Source organism: Canis lupus, chromosome 5 (genome assembly GCF_003254725.2).
Source record: "Canis lupus dingo isolate Sandy chromosome 5, ASM325472v2, whole genome shotgun sequence".
Lineage (NCBI taxonomy): Eukaryota > Metazoa > Chordata > Mammalia > Carnivora > Canidae > Canis > Canis lupus.
In genome coordinates this window covers 66,376,455-66,397,992 of record NC_064247.1, presented here as the reverse complement: position 1 = coordinate 66,397,992, position 21,538 = coordinate 66,376,455, and the positions used below count along the sequence as shown (strand labels likewise).

At 48.4% G+C, this 21,538-nt stretch overlaps 2 long non-coding RNA genes across 3 annotated transcripts in view; one reads left to right on the top strand and one right to left on the bottom strand.

The window, feature by feature from the left end:
- Positions 1–6,512, top strand: part of LOC112646783 (uncharacterized) — a 63,519-nt gene extending 57,007 nt beyond the window's left edge. For both annotated transcript variants that reach the window (XR_007410924.1, XR_007410923.1), the window contains one exon: positions 6,498–6,512. This is a non-coding gene — a long non-coding RNA (uncharacterized LOC112646783). The remainder of the gene's footprint in view (positions 1–6,497) is intronic.
- Positions 5,373–21,525, bottom strand: LOC125755158 (uncharacterized). The gene is made up of 3 exons (XR_007410929.1): positions 21,407–21,525; positions 8,081–8,214; positions 5,373–7,148 (listed from the first exon to the last, which is right to left on the bottom strand). It is a non-coding gene; the product is annotated as an uncharacterized LOC125755158 (long non-coding RNA).
- Between the last annotated feature and the right edge of the window lie 13 nt (positions 21,526–21,538).

Below are 21,538 nucleotides of genomic sequence, written 5' to 3'. Positions count from 1 at the left end.
TACTGCTGATGTGATGTCTCCACTATGCTTTGCTTATTTCCAGACCCTGGTCTTAGTTCTCAGACTTTAAAAAAATTTTGGTAAAATACATATAACATAAAATACACCCTCTTGACAATTTTTAAGTGTACAATTGAATGGCACCAAGTCCTTTCACGTTGTGCAGCCCCCCCCCCATCCATCTCCAGAGCTTTTCCGTAGTCCCAAACAGAAACTCTGTCCCCATTAAACGAGAACTCCTCATCCTCCTTCCCAGCCCCAGCACCCACCCACCACTCCACTTTCTGTCTGCAGGGATTTGACAACTCTGCGTGCCTCATATTAGTGGAACTATACACTATTTGTCCTTCTGGGACTGGTTATTCCACCCAGAATCATGTCATCAAGGTTCATCCATGTTCTAGCAGGTGCTGGAATTCCCTTCCTCTTTAAGGCTAAATATTATTCCATTGTAGGGAAACACCCCATTTTGTCTACCCATCCATCTGTCAATGGACACCCGGGTTGCTTCCACTTTTTGCCTATTGTGAATAATGTTCCTGTGAACACAGGTGTGCAAATATCTCTTTGAGACTCTGCTTTCAATTCTTTTGGGCATACCCAGAAGTGGAATTGCTGGATCGGATGACCAGACCTCAGTCCTGAAACCCCACAGGCATGAATCTCTTGTGACATGATTCAGCCTATGACTTAGATATTGTAGGGAAGATGGAACTTGCCCAACACCCTTTCAATCACAAGATATATGTCTGAACTTAGGTTCTCCAGAAGCAGAGCCTGAGACAAGGATTGGGTGCAGGGAGTTTACCTGGAAGGTGGTCCCAGGAAGCACAGGTAGGGGAGTGGGGAAGTAAGACAGGGAAGGGATGGGGGCAACAGAAATACATTGATAAGGAGGTGACCTCTGAGGTTACCTCTGAGGAGGTGCCTCTGAGGGCATCTCAGGAGATCCTAGAACAAGCCTCAAAATCAACCCATCCAAAGGGTGAGGTCACTGGGGGTATTTACTCCTTGAGTCTGGTTCACTGTTGGCTGCGGGCTGCTCTGGGGTGAGAGGGGGTTGCATTTCCTGTACAGGGTGAGGGCCTCCGAGTAGGGTACCGGCAGCCTCAGCTACAGTACAGGTGCCCCCTGAGCCCTGCCAGGGAGCCCCTCAACTCCAGAGGCTGGAGAAAAAGTATGCTTAGTTACAAGCTACCCCCCGCTCAGGGCCCCTCTGGATGGTCACCTACTGATGACAATGAGGGACGGGCAGGATTTACTGTGCAAATCAGAGAGCAAATCTTAACATACCAGAAAGACTGCAGAGAGTATCGAAAGTAGGGCCGGCAAATGGGTGCCCATGAGCACCTCTGCTCCTGACTGTCCCACCCAGTACACGTCCCCCGAACCCCTGAGCCTGGCTGATCGGAGCTGGTACGTGCAAGCAGGCCCCACTGCCCCCCAACCAGTGCTCCTTGAACACCTCGCTTCCCAGTCGGGGAGTTTAGGGACCAGAGTCAGTGAGTCTCTGGAAGCAAAGCCTTCTCTATGAGGCCACAGGCAGCACCCACGGTGGACCTTTTGGCCTTGGGAGGCACTTACCCTGAGGGACGTTCTGGTCACTCAGTCTCATGTGTCTGGAAACCAAAGAGCTAAGAGCTTCCCGCCGGGCTGTGTTCAAGCAGTAGTGAGACAGTATTTAACATTTCAGAGACAGAAGTGGCCATCCGAAAAAGCTAAAATGATATGTTTTGGCCCTGTCTCTAACCTTTGGAACGATGCCCGGCTTCCGACAGTCTGATGCTGTTTTGGGGGAGGAAATCTTGCGTTGAAGAAAAACACATTGCTTTTGTCCAATGTGCTCTCTTGTTTGGCATCTTTCATTTCAGACACCGCAGACACCATGTCTCTTGATACTCTTCGCTGCCTCCAAGTAGGGCGCGCCCTGGACACCCAGGTGGTCAGAGCCTGAGCGTTCTTGCCGGGAAGACAGAGAGAAGAGAACTCTTTTTTTTTTTTTTTTTCCTGAGAAGTAACTACTCATAGTTCTTTGCAAGACAACACATTCCCACAGAGACTTGAAAAAATCCTCCCAGGAAAGTCCTTTTTTATCAGAAAGGGATATCATCCTGTGAGTGACCAATCTGTAGAAAACAGATGTGTTCTGTGATTCACAGAATGAACCCTGGCGGTGATCAGTGGCCTCTTAGGGAACGAGTCAACACAGGTCACTTTTGACATTCTATTTGGAATCCAGAGCACAATATGGTTTAACTTGGGAATTAAAAACAAAAAAACAAATCTAGCACCATATTATCTAAAAAGCAGTTGGTCGATTCCATTGCAGAATAAATGCTAACAGGTCACTTGTAGGAATAACTACCTGCTTGCTTTTCTCCCCTCTTACATCTCTTTTAAAGATTAGTGTTGGAGTTGACATGAATGTATTCATTTTTGAGCTGAATTAGGAGGTGACTCAAATCAGAGGAAGGAAGTTGGGTCTGGGCTCTCTGGGCTCCTCGATATCTTGAGTCCCTGCTTGAACCTGGCTTCTGCTTCTCCGTTTGTAACACAGATGGTCTGAACCAAGTCAGCCTTCTCGTGCTACTATTTAATGAGAAGATAGTGTCTGTGGGGCAGAAATGTGCGCTACTGTGACCTAGGACAGTGCTGTCCAGTGGGACTTTGCACGACGACAGGAATGTTCTGCAGCACGCTGGGTGCATGGGCTCCTGCTGGGCTGCTACCAGCCCCACCCTGCTACAGGGACTCCACACGTGGCCAGAGCAAGTGAGCAACTGAGTTTTAAAAGTGATACAATTTGGGCAGCCCCGGTGGCGCGGCGGTTTAGCGCTGCCTGCAGCCTGGGGTGTGATCCTGGAGACCCGGGATCGAGTCCCACATCGGGCTCCCTGCATGGAGCCTGCTTCTCCCTCTGCCTGTGTCTCTGCCTCTCTCTTCGCTCTCTCTGAATGAATAAATAAATAAATCTTTAAAAAAAAAAAAAAAAAAAAAAAATAAAAGTGATACAATTTAATTCGCTGAAATGTAAGCTGGCTACATGTGGCTGGCAGCCGTGGTCCTGGCAGCACAGGCTTTGGAGAGAGTATGCGAACTGGCCGACACGGCAGGCCATTTCCTCTGCGGACCTCGCTTTTCTCACCAAAGAAAGAGAACTTTGAATAGATTAGGGCTTCTTAAAATTTTCCACCGAAGTGCAATGTTACAGTCAGAATCCGGTTAGGAAAACAAGCCACAGTAGGTATTTCAAAGAAAGGGCCTGGGTGTAGGGAACTGGGTGTTTTCAAAGGCTTCAGAAAGCCCGGGGGCCTGGAATCAGGAGAGGCTGAACCCCACTTTTAGGTTTGTTGCTCTATATGCGATTCAAAGACTCAACAACTTGGTGATGTTGCCCAGAGGTCAGAAAACTGTAGCAATCACTGCTTGTAGGGCTGCCCCGAGCTGGGTGGCTGGCAAGGGACCACAGAGATGGTCACAAAAACTTATCTTTGCCAAAGCCCACACATCCTCTGAGGCTGCCAGAGAAGCAGGAGTGGCTTCTGCCTCCCAGAGGTCACAGGACAGCTCCCCATCTGGCACATATGCTGCATAAAGCACTCTGAGGCCAGGGCCTGGGAGAAATGGAGACCAGGAGGTGGAGACCATGTTGACTGCCGCCAAGCAACAACCAGCGAACGCTTCTTCTACCCCCGGAGGGTGACCACGTGCCCAGAGATCAGAGGGGGTGCAGCGTGGTGGGGTCCTTCGTCAAGGACAAGACTGACATTTGTGGGGTTGTCTGCTCAGTATCTGTATTCCTGTCTCCTGGCAACAACACTGTGATTTTTCCATGGGTGCCATCTCTTCTCTACAGTCCATCCCTTCGGTTTGGGTCGGGTATCTTACTCTCACATCCAGAAGTGGCCTGAGGATTCAGGCTGGACAACTAGATGATTATTTCACACGCCCCCTGCCAGAGTTCTGGGGTCAGGAATGGATATGAATTTAAATCAAAGAGATCCAGTGGCCATGGACCACTGGGAAGGGAACTTCTGTTTGGCTAGGGAGCTCAGGGAGACAGGATGCAAGGCAGGAGCTTAGGTAGCCATTCTGCCTCCGTGAAGGCAGTTTTTGCCTGAGAGTAAAGCCAACAGACAGCAATGCAGAGATGAAAGATGGGGCTGTGATGTCGTGTCACTCCAAATTCACATGTTAAAATCCCATTTCTTAAAGGTGATGGTATTAGAAGGTGGAGCTTTTGGGGGGTGATTAGGTGGTGGGGATGGAGCCCTCAGGAATGGGATTAGTGTTTTTATGAAAGACACAGGGCTCCCCACAGGGCTCCAGCCCTCCAGCCCTATGAGGACACAGCAAGAAAGTGTCCAGCTGCAACCCAGAATAGGTTCCTGCCGGAGGTGCTTAATGATTTTTCATAAAAATCATTAGAAATCAACACAACACATAGGTTATCAACTCTGATAATATTTGGTGCACTTCTTTACTTAAATTGGATTCAAAGCACTTTGTAGAGAGCATCTGGAATGTTCTTTTTGCTCTCTGCAAAGTGAAGAGAATGCAAATATTTACTATGCCTTATTGTTAGCAGAGAAGGACACTGCATCCAGGAGAATAGTAATAAAATAAACATTTAATAACAACAAAATAAACTCTCCGAAGGTTTATATAGAGCTAGCAGCCGGGTTTCAAAAAACTTTTTTTGATAGTTTACTTTATTTAAAATACTTCCCTCCACTGTAACAGCAAAATTAATATGTATTTGTAAAAAGTTCAAGCATTACAGATGTATAGCAGATTTTACTTTTTAAAATGTTCACTCAAGTCACTTCTAAATTGTAATTTTATGTTCATTATTTTCGTCCACTTATATGTTTTATTTAAACATGTTCTTAAATAAACAAGTGACATAGGTATTAAAATTTTTAAAAATTATTAAATTTATAACGTAGGGAGTGTCAGTTCCTGCTTGCAGGATAACCACATTAAGAGACCTTGGAGCCTATTTGCACACACGCCGGGGACACATTATTTTTATTTCTTTTTAATAAAAAATGGAAATGGGCCTTACTTTCTGTTTTATTACCTCTTTTTCACGTAATGATCGACTTTGGGCATTCTCCATGCTTATACACGTGGATCTTTCACTCTTTAATGGCTGTACGTTTTTTTGGAGGGTTGTAGTTTATTTAACCAATCCCCCATTGGTGAACATTTGAGTTGTTTCCAATGATTTGCTATGACAAATGGCACCACAGTGGAAATCCTTGTGCAGTTACTTTGGCACATTTATGAGAGTTTTCCTCAGGATAAATTTCTTGAAGAAGAATTTTAAGTCAAAGGATAGGTGCTTCCTTAAAAAATATTTACTGGGTATGACAATACACCCTGCATAGAGTTTGTGTTGGTTGGCTGGCACTACCAAATGGATTTCTTTACCCCCCACCTTACCACATTGGCACTTCTACGGGTACCTACATTCACAGCCATTTTTTTTTTTAAACAAAAATCTTGGCTGTATCCAATGACCTTTAGCTGCTATTGTCATTATGAGACAAAGTCACAGCCCGTTTAGTATGAGATGCTACTTCAGAGCTCGCTATAGCACCTGTCCCATATGACACCCCCTCTGGCAGCTTCAGCCCCACTGACAATCCTGATCTTACAACCTGAGCACGTGAGGCTGACTCAGCCTTGCCAAGTGCCCTTGTGCTGGCAGGATAGCCAGAGGGCTCCTACTTCTCCCATTGGTACAGTCAGAACTTGGTGGTCCCTCCTCCTGTTTAACTCTTGGGACACACACAGTCTCATTTTAAAGTAGTGGAATGAATGATAAGACCCCAGAGAAGCATTTTCTTTTCCTGGACAATGAGGAGTCACACACATAAAGGCTTTGCAAAATACTTTTGGAGTTGCCATATTGTTTTCTCAAAAGCCAGGAAAAAGGACCATCTGGATCTTCCATGGCTTCAGTTCTAGAAGGCCTCTGACAACCCTGCCTTGACACCTTTGCTCACGCTGTGTGCCATGTTTCTCTCTCTCTGCCCAAGTCCTAGGCCTCCCTTAGACTGTGTGCCTACACTCTGCATCACCTCCCTGCCCTGGTCCCAGCTTCCCCATCCTCGGGGATTTGGGCAGAAGTTACCATGGGCAGTTTCCCAGCCCAGCTCTCCCGTGGTATTTCTTCTTCCCTAGAAGGCAATGTCTCTTCAGCTTGAGACTCAGGATGAAAACCTGGACAGGTCCATGATGATACTCTCCTGAGCCCTGCAGGATCTGCTTTAGGTTCCTCACCCCCTTTCCATCTCCTCTTATAAAGGCCGCATGTCAAATAAGTGTTCTGCAGCCCCTGTTGTCACAAGGGTGAGCTCATCTTGGCACATGACTTAAAATAAGAAATCTTCTGGAGGGGTTTATGGGATGCTTCTCTGTTCTTCACAAAGTTTCCCCCTTTATTCTTCTTTTTATCTTGAATGTGAATACGACACCTGGAGCTGCAGCAGTCATCTTGTGCCATGAAGTATGGCAGAGAGAACCACAGAAACACAGGATCCGTGTACTAACAGTGTTGGACCACTGACCACACGGTTTCCTCTAGATTCCAGTCGTGTAAGAAAATAATCCTGACTTTTTAAAGCCATTGTGGTGAGTTTTCTGTTGTCTGTACTCTTAATGGATACAACTCGTTAATAAATGATGATACAATGATATAATAGAACTGCCTGAGCCACTCAAGGGATGATATTGCTGTATATCTTAGTAATACAAAGAAGTTATTATGATATATTAAGTAAAGGGAAAAGTTCCCAAAGAGCATTTTTATACTTATGTACATAAAAGAACACACAAACATATAGGCCCACATTTATGTTCATGAATTTCTATTTGTAAGAGAGAAAATCTGGAAGTATAAAAGTAACCTGTTATGTGTGGTGGGATTTAAGGGAATGTTTCATGTTTTTCTCTGATGCTCTAGCCTCCAAATACGACAACATGTGGGGGTGACCTGAGACCCGAGATGTGGGCATGGAGCGCCCCCTGGACGAGAAGGCTCCCCTCCCCCAGATAGGTGCTGTCCTCTGCACAAGACATGCTGCTTCGGCACCAGTGTCACCACGGCTCTTTTGGAAAAGGCCATCCTTGGATTCCTTCTGTCATCAGCAAATACGGAGTGTCGAAATTATACGGTTTATTTCTAGTTGTTTGGGAACTGGACTCAGTAGCCAGGAGGCCATTGGAGTGTCAGGGCTCTGGTCAAGGCCAGGCAGGTGGAAGTGTCTGGAGCTGATAGTGGTGAGCCATACCTGGGCTGTAGCTTAGGCTATTGATGGTTGTCACCCACCCCAGGGTAACAGGGGTCATTGCTGCTTTGTGTGCTGGGTACCACTAGATCAGCATCTGGGATGCCCACTGGGACACGCACTGGAGCTTGTACTGAGGAAGGGGTGCCAGGCGCAGACCTGGAGCCCCCCTATGACATAGTAGTGACTAACCCTGGAGGTTAGTGAACTGTGAGATGCTGGTGTACTATTAACAAGAATAGGACAGGTTAGCCAATGAATGCTACTGTCCACACTAGAGATGGGTTCTATGAGCACAGGGACTGTCCCCGAGCTCTCAGAGGGGAATGGAGGCAGGGAAGCTCCCCACAGTCCAGCCTGAGTCTTGTCCCCTCTACCTGCTGTATGCACAGAGCCATCGTTGGCCTCACTTATGCTGTGGGACACCTCGACTCACTGCCCTGTAGAAGCTGCATCTGTTATTAGACCTTCACGCCCTACAACAGTGCCGTCTGGGAAAACGTTCTGCAATCATGGAATGTTCTAGAACCACACTGTCCCATGTGGTCACCACACGTGCCTATTGGAGCACTTGAAATATGGCTGGTGTGACTGAGGAACTGAGGTTTCACTGTCATCTAGTTTTAATGATTTTGATTTAAATAGCTGCATGCAGCTGGTGGGTTCTGTACTGGGCAGTGGGACCCGAGGCTGAAAGCCCCTGTCTTGCTCATCTTTGCTCCCCCCACCCACGTGAGTGCCTGGGAGACAGCAAACCTGCACTAATGATGATCTTATCTTACCTGCTTCTTTCCTGTTAGTTTGGTTGGATCCTAGGTTTGCAAGAGTTAAGAGGAAAACTCTCTTCTCAGCGTGTGCACGTTAACTCCCTGAAGGATGTTTGGCCAGGACTGGTCCACGTCTACTCTCTGTAAACCTAAAAATAAACAGTAACTCTTCAACATAATCAGATACCCAGTTCCTGCTCAACATTTTCCAATTGCCATTTCTATATCTATCTGCATCATCCCCAACCATATCTATACCATCCAACATGTATGCTGAGAGCATCCATTATCTTTGTCTCTGCACTATCTACCTATCTGTTCTATGTATCTGCCCACCCATCCATCCACCCATCCATCCAATATACTGATACTATACGTCTATCCACCCATTCATCTCTCTCTACCTATCATCTATCTATCTATCTATCTATCTATCTATCTATCATCTATCTATCTATCTATCTATCTATCTATCTATCTATCTATCATCTATCTATCATCTATCTATCATCTCCAGCCAGCCATCTATCTAAGGATGCATGCAAGGCCCACACACATTACACATGATGCCAGCACCCCACTCGTCATTACCAGGCTGTTGGTCTCACCCCCCTGAGCAGTGACATGAACGGAATTGGGGGCTCTCCTCATGACTCGGGGAGGGATCACTCCCTCAGCCCCAGGGTGCCGCCCCCCTCCCCATCTCTCTATGGGTTGCTGAGGATGCGCTTGCCGAGCTCGGAGCCCAGGGCTGGCAGCCCAGCCATCTGATACGATGCCCTCAGGGAGATTTCAGCACTCCGTCATCCTTGCCGTCCTGGCGCCTACCACTCGGGCAGCCTGCTGCCAAACGGAGCGGTTGGGCCCCACGGCCGTGTTTCACATGCTCGGACACAGCCAGGCCGCGTCTAGACAATCCTGAGCACCCAGGAAAACACCACAGGTCTGGTCAGACTGGATTGAGCCCGATTTCCTGGAGGCTGGAGGCCCATTTCGGCACGGACAGCCGTGGGTGCAGTTTTCGGGACTCATTGCTCAAGAAGGCAGCCCTTCCCACGGAGACTGGGAGGGGGCGCGTGCAGCTGGGAAACAGATTTCCATGGGGGCAGTTAGCTGTTTTTCTCAAGAAGTGAAACTGTTATTCTTTTAGTTTTTCCAACTTCCAATCCCACTCCTGCCCATTCCATCATACCTGTTTCGTTAAAGCCAGCTCGATTCTAATGATACTACTTATTGTGCGTACAGAATGCTTTCTTTTATTCCCACAGTGACCTTCATGTCTTATCATTCCCACTTTATGTGGATGAAAAGGAAGCCCAGAGAGGTTCATTTACTTGCCCACAGTCACACAGCAGAGCTGAGGTTTGAGGCTAAGATCTTTGAATCCAAAGTTAGGAAGGAACGGATTGTCCAACAGACCCTTGCCCTTCCTGGATGGCAGGGCCCTCAGACACTCAGAGGTGGGCAAGGGGCAGAGCTGGGACAGAACCTAGGAGGACCCTATGGATGCTATAGGGATAGAGACCCTCTCCATAAGGCCTTGCACAGCTTGTGGGCCAGGCCACAAGGGGTCCTCTCATTCCCCTGACTTTTCTTTCTCTCTAGCCTGAGTTCTGCCGTGGGGACAGAGTCTTCTCAGAATGCTCCTCATATATTTCAGCCCAGTGAGTAAGAGCTTGTCACCACCTGCCCACCAGAGCTTTTGACTGAGCCTGAATCCCAGCCACGGCCCCAGGATGCAGATATATCATCCTCATTTTACCCATGGAGAAACTAGGCTCAGAGACTAAAGGAGCTCACCCAAGGCCCCCACGGCCCGAGCTGGGAGTCAAAACCAGGAATCTTGGATGTGTCTGTACCCATTGGAACAGCCGCTCTCAGCCCTGACTTAAGCATGATAGAAATCAATCACAGAGTGTCAGAAAAATATAGATGCCTCCCAAGGCCCCAGAAACTCATGTACAGTTCGTCTGGGATGGGGTCTGAAAGCTCCTCATGTGATTATTGTGTTCAGCCAGGGCCTAAAATCTTGATGCTCTAAGTGGGGTCCCCTGGCCCAGAGGCATCACCTGGGAGCTTGCTAGAATGCAGAGTCCCCGGCTCCACCCAGATTCTCCGAATGGTCAGAATCTGCACTTCCAACAGACTTCTTGCTTGTTTGAAAATAATATTTTTCCCTATTGTCTTGCCAACTGGAATCATGGGAAGCCTTAAAAACAACCAGTGCTCCTCATGACTCCACCCTACCTCTGGGCTCTGGCATGATAGGTGGGTGGGGGGTGTGACTCAGGAATCGGAGTTTAAAACCCTCGGGTGGTTCTGCTGAGCTGCAAAGCTGATAGCCACTAGTTCCAGATAACTTGCTAAATTAGGCTTCTGAGAAGGTGGTCCTCACAGCATCTTTGTGGGGTAAAAGACCCTTTCTTTACTGTAGAAAATCTTTGTATTTATGGATTCAGCCCATGACAAGAGTCATGACAAAGTGATGGCTTTCCAGGGCTATCACCTTTCACCTTCTTTCACTGGATTTGGGGTGTCCCTAGCTCCGTCATTCCTCCCTCCTCCTTGCCAACCTGGGAAGAAGAGGCAGGCACTTGACCAGGAAATCTGAATTTAGGAAAAAGTGAGTCTCATCAGTAAGAAAATTTTAACTTGGGGAACCTAGTTTTGGAAAATTTCTGGCTAATGGATTGTAAAATCGATGGAATGTCTCATAAGCAGTGGTGTGTGTATGTGTGTTTTAATGAAATAGAACAGAATAAACAAGACGAGAATAGAATAGAGACTTCCAGACCACATCAGAAGTGGTAAGAATATGGTTTGGGTTATACTGGGGTGAGGTGTAAAGCATGTTTCTCATCGTACATGAGGTAGAGACAGGAGCTGAAATCCACTTTGGAGGGACCTTCGGAGGACACGTTCCCTCTCTACCCACCTGTCCACCCTATGCTGTGGGTATTTGAGTGTCTTATTTTAAGGGGAGGAAGCAGGGGTCACTAGGGCTTCTATGTCTTTCATAAAGCTACAGAGTCAGGAAGTTGGAGACAGCACAAACACTGTCCACAAGGTCATCCACAGTCCGTCCTCTGGCACCGAGAACCAGGTAAATTAAGCTTCATGGTGGCTAAACTGGAGCCTAAGGATGTCTTTCCACTTGCAGAAACTCCCAGTCACCACCACAGTTCAGGAACTATGCTTTCAGGACCCATTTGTGGGGAAAACAGGTAGACTTCAGTACATCTGGAAGCAACTCTGAGTTTGCAAGTACTCCTCCAGCAGAGTCCACCCTGGGAGCAGTGGGTGGCCTCATGGGAAACCCACCCAGACCCTTGACCTGTAGTTCCTCACATTCATCTTGACCTGTGACTTTGTCTCATCCCCAAAGTCTTCCTGGAATCATCACCACTGGTTGGCCCCATGTCTGCAATCACTAGTTCTAACATCCACTGTGACCACAGGCTCTTCTTCTACCTCCCCCAGCCCTGATGCAGTAATTCCTCATCCTCATGAGGCCCCTGTGTCTTGACTTCTCATCTCGGATCCCTGGTGCCAGTCACCTCCTGCCCTTCCTCTTGTTTTTGTACCCAGCTAAAGGTTCCATGGCCTGTCACTTCAGCCTGTCACTTGCCAACTCCCTCACCACAGGCAGCTTCTAGGACCCAGAGAAGGCAAAGAAAAGAAAAGGAAACAAATTCTTCTCTGGAGACTCTAGAAGGCATGTAGCCCTGTGGACACCTTAATTTGTGCCCCACGAGAGCCAGTTCCAGACCTCTGACCTCTAGAGCCATCTGACCACACATCTGTGGTGTTTGAAGTCACCAAACTGGTGGTAATCTGTTTTGGGAGAAATAGGAAACAAATATGGTCCTTTGCCCTTGGGGTGTTTCAATAAGGTTACAATATAGGGCAGTGGGCACAGTCGGCGGCCTGTCTGACCCCTGGTCCTGTTTCTACTTCTGCACGCCCTGCCTCTAGCAGATGCACACACCTGCACCTTCACCAGAACAGCTGATCTGGAGCGGCCTGGGGCTTGTGTGCCTCATCCAACATCAGGGCAGCCCATGCCCCATGGCCGGTACCTGTGAGGGGCTGCAGTCCAGGTCCCCTCCTGGAGCAAGGACAAAGTCAATGCTGCAGGCTCTCCTCCAGAGCTCCTGTGGGGCCAGGCTGAGGCTGACTCTATCCCAGCCTGCACCCCTGCTCCACTTTTCCCCTGCACACCCCCTACACCTTCCCTCCTGAGGGTGTCTCCCGAACACTCATGCCACAGATCCTGACTCTGCATCTGGGGACGCCAGCTCCCGCTATCACAGTGGGGCCCTAGCTCTGCTGGGCATGGCCTTGTGAGGCAGGTGGGCCCTGAGCTTGGCTGCGGTACCTCAGTGAGGTGGGGAAGTACCAGGTGCCCTGAGGCTCTGCCTGCAGCCCAGGAGTAGCCCATGGGCTAGCCTTGGAACAGAGGTTACCATTAGAAGGAGCCTGCATGCCTGGCCATGGTAGGTTAGGGGACGGGGTGGTGGTGGCAGTCAGTTCATGACCCCTCCCCAGCCACTAATTAATCGATCTGCTGGCATGACCTTTCATCTCCAGGGGTTTTAGCCTATCCTCCAGCCCAAGGTGCCAGGACAGTGTGGCAGGACCCCATCTCAGGATTTAGCCACAGCCTCTTGGCAGTAGAGGTGGCATCTGGAGGGATAATGTAAGGGCACATTTAATTTATTAGGAAACAGTCTATTGGAAAGGAAAGCGAGTCTAACCACATCAGCAGCTACATTTGAGCATCTAATCTACTGTGCTCCGAGCTCTCTCCATGGTGTCACTTTTCTTCCACAGTGGGACTGTGATCATTCACTCCCACTTATGGACGAGCATCCTGAGACCCAGAGGAGCCAAGTCATCTGGCCAGGGTCACAGTTGCTGGCGGGGCAGGCAAGGGACGTCAAACCGGGTCTTGCCGACTCCTTCTCTGCATGCTTCCCTCCAGACACACTGTCTCTCAGGTTCCTGTCCCTGCTTGGAAACAACGGTCTTCATGGGTTTATGAAATGGTGAGATGCATTTGGTGAATAAAACATTTCAGACTCCGTGGTGGCCAGAGAACTACAAGGGCCCTTGGCTACGTGAAGGCTCTGGCCCAACGATTTAAACATGTCATTTCACAGAGAAAGGCCTCCAGACCCTAAGAAACTGAGCCAACTAGGTCATGAGTCTGAGAGGTGTCTGGGGAAGAGTGATGTCCCAGTGTCACAGTGGGCCCAGAGCAGATTGGTGGCAAATGTAGACGTGGGAGCATAGGAGGGCACAGCCACTTTGGAACGCAGGTGGCCAGTCTGCCATGAAGGGAGACACGCATGTATACAGGGCAGTCGCTTCACTCCTAGGAATCACCGAGGGAAACCGAGACTCGTCTCCACACACAGACTTGCTTATTGCTAATGCCCGAGCGTCCGCACACGGGCGGGGGGACAGACAGGCAGGGCACGTGCGTACACGGGAGTAGCACCCGGTGGCAGAGGGCCCAAGCGTGGCCAGTGTGGTCAGGAGGGTGCCCACAGAACATGGAGCTGAGGAAGGGAGCCGGACCCCCAAGAGCACAATGGGGTTTCAGGTAGAAAGAGATTCCCACAGTAGTGACACCTGGGGCCAGGGCTGGGCAGGTGGGGCCTGATGGCAAAGGGGTCCCTGAGGCTCCCTAACCTGAGGGCAATGTTCTACATCTCACCTGGCCTGGTGGCTACCCGACCACACACCTGTGTCCAAATTTATCCAGCTGTACGCCTATGACGGGCACCTTTTATTTTACATAAATCACATCGTGGGAAAGTTGCTTTAAAGAAACAGGTCTTGTTCGCAGACAGATGTGGGTGTGCGTGAGAGCCCTTCTGGCCATGTCAGGCCTGGGGCCGTGGCCTGGGCCCCTGGGGGGTGGTCTGCCCCTTTGGAGAACAGGATGCTGAGGGTGCAGAGGGTGCGGAGGGGCCAAGCCGGGCGGCTTGTGGGAAACGCTGTGCTGGGCCTGGGGCACCGGCCTCGCCTCCCCAGTACCGGCAGGAATATTCCAGTTCCCAGGCTGCCCTCAGCCTGGGCGGGGGATCCCACGGCACTCTGCCTGCATTCCCAGGAGCATCCTGGGGTGTCCCTCAGGGCCCCTTTCATCTTGCCTCCCCTTCTGGAGTCTCCCGTCAAGGACCCCATCACTCTCCCCGCCCTGGCCTCAGCCCTGCATGCTCGTCTTCTCATTCCGGGTTGGAATCCTGACCTTTCAGCCTCTTTGACAGGCGTGGGCCCCTTGTCCCCACACGTGACACTTGTTAATGTAGAGGTGGTGCTGCGGGGTCTGGGCTGAGCTGGAACTCCAGTCCGTGGTCCGGGGACAGGCGCCTTCCCAGGGCCCCAGGGCCCTCCTTCCAGGTGATTTCAATTTGCCGTGACCTTGTGCAAAGCATCATTTCATGTGAATAATATGTACATCCGGTTACATTTTAATTACTGACTCTGATCCAAGGGAAACCCAGAGCATCTTGCGGAGGCCTGGTTCCTGCCACTTCCTCTGTCTGCCCACAGCCTCCCTGACGCCGATGCCTCCAGTCCTTCTGGCCTGCTGTGGACGCTGGAGGTACAGTGGGCTGAAGGGGCGCTGACTGTAACTGCACGGCTTCGCAGGGCAGGCTGACAACGCGGACGGGGCAGATGCTGTGGGCATGCTGTCCACCCGACCCTCACCACAGGCAGCCTGGAGCCCCCCTGACACTGGTCTGATTCTACTCCATCCTGCAGGCGTTCTGGTCACTCATTGCTATATAACCAATGACCCCAACACTTTGTGGCTCAGGACAACAGGGGTCTTTTCATCTGCTTATGAATCTTTTTTTTAATATTTTATTTATTTATGACAGATACAGAGAGAGAGAGAGAGGCAGAGACACAGGCAGAGGGAGAAGCAGGCTCCATGCACCGGGAGCCCGATGTGGGATTCGATCCCGGGTCTCCAGGATCATGCCCTGGGCCAAAGGCAGGCACCAAACCGCTGCACCACCCAGGGATCCCCATCTGCTTATGAATCTATAGGGTTTGGGGGACCACTGTTCTCTGTTCCATGTACCAGAGGCCTCATCTGGAGCTGGACTAGGTGAATGGGACCTCTCTGTCTTCACATAGCCTGTTGATTAAGTTGCTCCAGCATGGTGGCCTCGAGGAAGCCGGATTTCCCATGAGATGGCTCAGGGCTGCAAGTGTTCTGAGAGTGCACGGCAGAAGCTGTAGGCCTCTTGTGGCCCAGTCCAGGGATCACCTGCATCATCTAGGCCCAGCCCCTGATTCAGGACCCACAAGACATGAGGCCACTGGGGCTCATGTGTGCCAGGTCCCAGGCTGGGTATGGGGATGGCTGGGCTAGCCATGAACAAAGGAGACCAATGCTGTGGTGAAAATTGTCAGGAAGGCATAGACAGCCAGCCAATGATGGGGGGCAGTGGGCAGAGATGTGACACAGGGGACTGGGGACAGCCCCTCAGAGGATGGGCATTTGAACAAGGTCACAGGGACATGTGGAAGGAGGCTCTCTGGAGAAGAATCCCTAGGCTGAGGGAATGGAACAGCCAGTACCAAGGTCCTGAGGCAGGTGTCTTTGGGTGCAAACAGCAAGGTGGTCAGTGTTTGTGGGCTCTGCCAAGACTTTTAATGCAAAGTGAAGGGTAAGGCCACTGGAGGGTTTTGAGCAGAGGAACAACATGTGACAGGTTTTAAAAGTGACTATAATCCCATGCTCATGATCGGAAGAACAAATATTGTTAAGATGTCCATGCTTTATATTTAATGCAATCTCTATCAAAATAACACCAACATTTTTCACAGAGTTGGAACAAACAATTCTAAAATGTGTATGGAGCCAGAAAAGACCCCCAAATAGCCGAGGAATGTTGAAAAAGAAAACCAAAGCTGGGGGCATCACAATGCCTGACTTCAAGCCGTATTACAAAGCTGTGATCATTAAGACAGTGTGGCACTGCCACAAAAACACACACAGATCAATGGAATAGAATAGAAAACCCTGAAATGGACGCTCACCTGTATGACCAACTCAACTTCGATGAAATAAGGAAGAACATCCAATGGAAAGAAGATAGTTTCTTCAATAAATGGTGTTTGGAAAATTGGAAAGCCACATGCAAAAGAATGAAACTCAATCACTTTCTTACACCATACACAAAGTTAAACTCAAAATGGATGAAAGATTTAAATGTGAGACAGGAATCATCAAAATCCTAGAGGAGAACACAGGCAGTAACCTCCTTGACCTTGGCCATAGCAACTCTTTGCTAGACACATCCCCAAAGGTAAGAGAAACAAAAGGAAAAAATGAACTATTGTGACTCCATCAAGATAAAAAGCTTCTGCACAGCAAAAGGAATAGTCAACAAAACCAAAAGACAACCTATAGAATAGGAGAAAATGTTTACAAATGTCTTATCAGATAAGGGGCTAGTATCTAAAAATCTTTCAAAAAAAACATATCAAACTCAAAACTCCCCCAAAAAAATCCAGTCAAGAAATGGGCAGAAGACATGAACAGATATTTCTCCAAAGAAGACATACACATGGCCAACAGTCACATGAGAAAAATGCTCCACATCACTCGGCATCAGGGAAATACAAATAAAAACCACAATGAGATACCACTTTACACCATGAGAATGGCTAAAATTAACAGCTCAGGAAACAATAGGTGTTGGTGAGAAGGTGGAAACAGGGGAACCCCCTCATACTGCTGGTGGGAATGCCAGCTGGTGCAGCACTCTGGAAAACAATACGGAGGTTCCTCAAAAAGTTGGAAAAAGAGCTACTCTACAACACAGCAATTGCACTGCTAGGGATTTACCCCCAAAGACACAGATGTAGTGAAACGACCGGGACACCTGCACCCCAATGTTCATAGCGGCAACGTCCACAATAGCCAAACTGTGGAAGGAGCCTCGGTGTCCATCGAAAGATGAATGGATAAAGAAGATATGAGATATATATATATATATATATATATAATGGAATATTACTTAGCCATCAAAAAATAAATCTTGCCATTTACAACGACATGGATAGAACCAGAGGGTATTTTGCTAAGTGAAGTAAGTCAATCAGAGAAAGACAATTATCTTATGATCTTACTCATATGTGAAATTTAAGAAACAAAACAGATGAACATGGGAAAGGGAAGGAAAAGTAAAACAAGGTGACATCAGAGAGGGAGACAAACCATAAGAGACTCTTAACTGTAGGAAACAAACTGAGAGTTGCTGGAGAGGAGGGGGTGGAGGGACAGGGTAACTGGGTGATGGGCATTACAGAGGGCACGTGATGGAATAAGCACTGGGTGTTGAATGCAACTGATGAACCACTAAATTATACCTCTGAAACTAATATTACAGTATATATGTGAATTAACCTGAAATTTTAAGAAATGTTTTTTAAATGTCAAAAGAAAAAAAATCACTGCAGCTCGTGTGTGTGTGTGAGAGTGTAAGGGGTTAAGAGCCAGGTAACTACAGTCTCCGTCCTCCAGGTGAGCACACTGGCTCAGAGACTTAGAGACAGACTGTTCCTGCTGTCCGTCCACCTGCAGCCTCCAGCCCTCGCTCTTGCTGTTCAGACTCCCCAGGCAGCTCCTGATGACCCCAGCAGCTGAAGACTGAGCAAGATGGCCAGAGTGGAACAGGTGACAGTGACATGGGGCTGGGAGATGCAGCAGGTGTGGACGCCAGCTAGCAGAGCCCACGGCTGCACTTCCATTCCAGATGCATCAGCCCACCAAGCCAGGAGGGGTGAAGCCACCAAGCAACCTGCTTTTCATGTCCAGCAGCTGGCCTCTGTCGCCCGGGGCTATGTGCCATCAGCCCTCAGAGGGTCAGTGATGCTGAGTCTGGCCACTGGCTTGGGCGTGCCCGTCCTTCAGTCTTTCAAGAGCTCGTGAGCTTTGCTCTCACAGATCTGGAAACTGCCTCTCCAATAAAGTCATGGGACAAACACGACAGTGATAACCTCCAACAGGTTGAGCGCCAGAGGCCCTCCCCTCGGAGCACAGGCTTACCTGTTTTATTTAGGTTAAGTGGTCGCTGATGTGGAGAGACACCACTGCTTTGCATTTGTGGTTCTAGAAGGAGGGGTTGGCGAGGGTGGCCTGGGGGTCAGAGCTCTGTGTAACCTCCACCTCCCACAAAGCGTGCCAAGTGAGGCACTGGGACTGGGCCTGCACACCGCAGGGCACCGTGAACGGGGAAGTGGGGACACGGGAGTGGGGCCCCTCAGTGGGGCTGCCTGCTTCTCCCAGACAGGCTCCCCAGCCGTTGGTGGGACCCCAGTGATGAGGTTACAGAAAGCTGGGGACTCCTGAAGGAAGAATGAGTCTATTGCACCCTGTAGGGCACCTTGGAAGGATGCTGAATTTTGGGGTGAGACTGAGCAATCAAGGTACCTCTCTCTTCCTTTAAAAATGCACTAGTTGATCCTAACAGTGTGTTCCAGGGAAGTCTGGCTTTAGAACAAAGTGGTTTTTCATCCCTAAGATGAAAATGCTGACATTTAACCCAAACAACTTTGGATAGGTTTTCTTTTTTTCTTCTCTCTTTTTGGGAAATGAAAAGTTATCGAATGGACAAGTCCAGATGTGTTTAATGGTTAAGTTAGTTTGCAGTGTGTGTGGTGTTGGCTGCACGTGTCCAGCCTGCGGGGTGCTCGTCGTGGCTGTAAATGGGAGGCAGCTGATGATAGAGGGTGTCAGTGTTCAAATGTGGGGTTCAGTGGTGTGGGGCTTTTGCTGGATGTTTCCACATGATCCTTTAAGATCAGGGTGTGCAGAGGAGTGACTCTAAGTTCTACGGTGAAAACCCAGAAACCAACTCCATCAACAACCTGAAACTACCATCAGATTCCTAGCTGTAAAAAAAAAAAAAAAAAAAAAAAAAAGATTCCTAGCTGTATGTTATTAATAAGGCTTTTCCCGGCATATGGTGGCTGAGACTAAGTCACAGGAGGTGGGGCGGCATCCACCTGGACCTCTGGGGGTGCTTTGGGCCCTTGTCAACACATCATGACAAAGCCAAGTAGCCCATAGAAAAGCCATGTGGAAGTGTCCTGCTCTCAGCCCCGTCCAAGGTCCTCACCAACATCAGCCACCAGCCAGGTGGTCTGGCTCACCTTCAGGAGATTTCAGCCTCCACCTTGAGGGGTCCTGGGTGATGCTGTGTGGAGCAGCGGTGGGCAGGTCCTACTGATCTGTGCACCATGCACAGATTTGTGAGCAAAACAGGTGTTGTCATTGTTTGAAACCACCACATTTTGGAGTGGTTGATTATGCAGCAATAGGTAACCACACACAGCAGTGTGAACTGTGTGGAGCTTCTTGGCCCGGGCTAGCTGATTTTACTTTATTTTACATCAATTATAAGGCATTTTGTAGGACGATTATTTTGTTTTATCATGTATTTAAACACATTGAAGAAAACATTTTTAAATCAAAGGTGAAATTCATGAAACATAAAATGAGTCATTTGAAAGTATAGTTCAGGGACTCCTGGGTGGCTCAGTGGTTGAGGGTCTGCCTTCAGCTTGGCGTATGATCCCAGGGTCCTGGGATCAAGTCCCGAATTGGGCTCCCTAGAGGGAGCCTGCTTCTGCCTCTGCCTGTGTCTCTGCCTCTCTGTGTGTGTGTGTGTGTGTCTCTCATGAATAAATAAATAAAGAAATTTAAAAAAGTACAGTTCAGGTGCATTTACCACATTAATGATGTTGTGAAACACCACCTCTATCCCAAGTTCTAAAATATTTTCATCACCCCAAAGGAAATCTGTATTTGTTCATTTGTAATAGCTTCCCATTGTCCCCTCCTGGTAGCCACCAACCTGTGTTCTGCCTGTGGATTTACCTATTCTGGACATTTGATAGAAGAGGAATCATATGAATGTGGCTTTGCATGGCTGGCTTCTTTCATGGGGTATAATGTTTGTAGGTTCATCCACGTGGTGGCCCGTGTCTGTGCCTCAGTCCTGTTTGCTGCTGAGTAACATTCCAGCCTATGGATACTGCGTTTGGCTTACCCATCCATGGGTTTCTGGATATTTGCATTGTTTCCACTTTTTGGCTGTTGTGAATAGTGCTGCTGTGAATATCCACGTGCAAGGGCTTGAGTCCCCATCTTCAGGTCCTGGGGTAGATCCGTAGGAGTGAAATGGTTGGGAAGATAAGAATTTCTTTTAAACACCAATCGTGGGGTGTCCAGTCTCGTGTGCAATATGGAATGGTCGGGGATCTCTTACCGAGTTGCTTGAGGTATTAAGGCCACCAGGTAAAACACGGTATTTAAAACCTATTATTATGGTTCTTAAGAGATCAACTCCTTACCCTAGAAGAAGACAGTTGGAGAGTGGTCGTTTGCTACTCTTTGTGACCCAGATTTATAGGAGATGGTTCAGTAATATTTAGAAAAAAGGCAACCTGACCCAGCATTGCTGGAAGGAGATCGATGCCTTGTGTTTATTTTATTGCTGACCTTCATTTTTTAAAAAAAAAATTATTTGGGAGAGAGAGAGAGAGAGAGAGAGAGAGAGAGAGAGAGAGAATTCACAGCAGGGGAAGGGGCAGAGGGAGAGGGAGAAGCAGACTGCCAGCCGAGCAGGGAGCCCAATGTGGGACTCAATCCCAGGACCCTGAGATCATGACCTGAGCCGAAGGTAGATGCTTAAGGGACTGAGCCACCCAGGTGCGCCTGACCTTCATATTTTACTTAGATATAGTGATCTTTAAGGAAATAAACAACAACAACAAAACCCTTACACAGCAAACGTTTTACATAAATGTAAACATGCACATCTACTTTATAATTATGGAAAATAAACTTTTAGGCATAAGATTTTAAAAATCACTAAAGAATAATGAACATGAGCCCAGGACATATACAACAGAAGCCACAGACATAAGTATTTCATAATGCTTCAGTTGGCCTTGTCTTCCAGCCTACTGGTTAAGGCCTCAGCATCAGGAATCCCACCTTCCTTGCCAAATAGAAACATCCAATTTGCCTGCACCTAGTATACATCCACACAACAGACTGTTATCCTTCAAAATCATGTAAAAAAACACATCTCTCTCACACACACAGATGCATGCACACACATACACCCTATTTAACCAGCTTTTCAAGAAGGCAAGGATTTGAGAGTTTTCAAGTTTTCCCGCCATTGAACCACATACATATTAATACCATACAGGGAAAAATGATCCTGCCATAGAAATAAAATAGTTAATGATTGGCATCATGATAAATCTCTACTGCGGGCAGAGACAATCACATACCCACAATTTCCTGGGGTTCCACCTGATTTAAATTAGGGGTGGGCTCAGCTGTACAGGAACTTGACCGTGTTTTACCAAAGGAGGCTGAGCCATGAGGCATGATTTTCTCACATGACCAGAATTCCAAAGATG